General features: G+C 32.1%; 1 protein-coding gene across 1 annotated transcript in view; it reads right to left on the reverse strand.

Annotated features, from left to right (window-relative positions):
* LOC111633798 overlaps positions 1–2,095 on the reverse strand; it is a 10,222-nt gene extending 8,127 nt beyond the window's left edge. Inside the window, exon 1 of the mRNA XM_023378429.1 lies at positions 2,066–2,095. The gene's annotated coding sequence lies outside the window, so the exon portion shown is untranslated. The remainder of the gene's footprint in view (positions 1–2,065) is intronic.
* Positions 2,096–2,583: the final 488 nt, after the last annotated feature.

Below are 2,583 nucleotides of genomic sequence, written 5' to 3' on the forward strand. Positions count from 1 at the left end.
TTCTGACTTAACGGATATTTTGATATTATTGACGACAAAAGTTTAAAATCATTGATTTCCTTACCTGTCCATTATTTTTGTTTGACGGAGTTGAATTGTTTGGACCACGTGGCATGAAAAATTTTGTCAAGGTCCTGATGAGAATGTGCAGACAACTGAACGTATGAAAGAAGACCATTGACTTGTGAGTCAAGACCGTTTACACGTGCAACTATCTATGTTGCTGACGTCAACGGACACATACCATTTGTATGTTGTGATTGGATAATTTAAATTAGCAAGCAGTGACACGAGTGAGATTTTATTAACGAAAAAATGAGAAAAATTAGTTTAAGGCGTGAAATATTATTTTGTACCGTAAATGGTACTTGAAATATTATAATGTACTGAAAATGTACTAAAAATCTAAACATACTTTCAATTTACTGGAAAAAGCAAAATGTACCAGAAAAGTACAAATGTACTAGGAACGGCAACACTGCTACTATATTCCTGATCCTATTCAACTCTTTTGTGGTGTGTGCAGTGTTTGTAACTCTTTATGATAAGGGATTTAAAAACCGCCATTTTGTATCTGGGAGGACCGTTCGAGCAGCAAGTGTTATATAATGGGTAGGATATTGATTTAATATATACCTTTTGCGAGTCAAAGAAATTTGTGATCAAACGACAAATCAAAGAAAAAGCCTCGATTAGATATTATGTAACCAATATCAAATATTTTCATGAACTAATTATGCATTTTTGTTTTTTTTTACCACTATTTATAATTTATTTTGTATACTAGTACATTCTATATATTAACAGGACTTATTATACTGGAATTATGGATGCAGATATTTAGTCTTACAGTTTAAAAATAATGTTCTTTATTAAGTTCACAGGTGAACTTAATTAAACGTTAATACTCAAATTCTCACTAAAATTAGAGGCTTCATTATCGATTCGTCTACGGTTTCACAGGGTAAGCTTTGAAAGACGTCCACTTCAATGTTTTTCTCCCTAATTTGCAAGATTTGACAAATAATGCTCAACGACCTTGTTCGAACGCTTGATGCTGTTTGCTACTGCCTGGTGATTAAACCAGTGCTTCTAAAAGCTAAAATTTGTCCTTTCTCAAAGTCTGTTAAATGAATTCCGCGAGGCATAATTGAAAAAACATGCACTTAAACATATTACTTTTACACTTTGAACTGACGAGAAATGAGGCGGTTTTATACTTATGTGGCAGTATGTAGATGGACTTCATCGCTATTCCGCAGTCAGCCACGAATTAGAAGCTCAAATTTCCTAAAATACGTTTTTATAATTAGGTGCTGAATTACACATTATAGATTTTAATATAAATAGATTATTACACGTAAAAATGTTTTTCAATCTATTAGTGCATGTTCTGACCTCAAACAATTGGTTTTTTCAGCAGTTTTTGTGGAGCACCTTACTTACAAGAAACAACCTTCTGATAAAAACTGTTGCAAATTAATAGTAATCAGCATTTCCAGCAGAAAAATTTTTGTCTCTCACTTTAAATCATCAGTTAAGTCAATTCAGACTTAACTGATGATTTAATAATATACTTTACATAATTCACTAAGATGATAAGTATAATCATCTTAGAGAAAACAGATTGAAAGCAAAAATGTATATGAACAGCTGTAACAGCTATGTTTATTTCGCTTTACTGTATCATTGTAACCGTTTGTATTTTTAAATTTACAAAGCTTGTATGGAAAATGTTAAAAATTTTGCATATCTTTTCTTTGTTTTTTGTAGCTTTGTCTAGATAGCTATAGTTGAAACCACTTTCAACTATAGCTATTAAGACGCAACCACCATATGGTTGCGTCTCGATATGGAGACTTGAAGCTACTACAACCATTCATGTGCGATGTGTAGTTTTGGCTAAAAAATGAAATATAGAAACACACACGTCCATATATATATATGTACATTTTTATGTAATATAGTTTTTTTTATATATATATAAAAGACTGTTTTTCTAAGTAATCTATAATGCAGATAACGATAGTGAAGATTAAGATAATTACATTATAGCCAATCTTACCCGTTTTCACAGAATGCAAGAATTAGGTCCCCCGTTTCCAGACTAATTAGAGACCTGGTCCCGATTCTATTTCTGAACGTCTCTTGTTCACGTCAAGTCAAACGAACTATTTTCAACGTTTCTGGAATGTTTACAATCGTTCTATAATCGAACCAATATTCGAATTTTATGTTTAAATTAAATTCGAACAAATTCAAACAAAACATTCGAAATAGAAAGCCACTTTCAACAACTTTCAGCGCCATATCTCCCGCACCCTTATAGCTATCGAGACGCAACCACCCTGGTGCACGAACATAGACTTGGGGCTACTACCACATACAAATACCATTAACGTGCGATGTGTACCTTTGGCGGAAAAGTGAAATATAGAGACATACACGTCCATTTATATATATATGTGTATGACACTTTTAAAATTTTATCGTTTGATTAAAGTTTATATCATTTCCAATAACAAGATGATATTGTTCGTAATGGGTTGACTCGACTTCCGAATTATCTATTAGTAAAAAATT

Source organism: Centruroides sculpturatus, unplaced genomic scaffold (assembly GCF_000671375.1).
Source record: "Centruroides sculpturatus isolate CEXI.00-Female unplaced genomic scaffold, Cexi_2.0 scaffold723, whole genome shotgun sequence".
NCBI lineage: Eukaryota > Metazoa > Arthropoda > Arachnida > Scorpiones > Buthidae > Centruroides > Centruroides sculpturatus.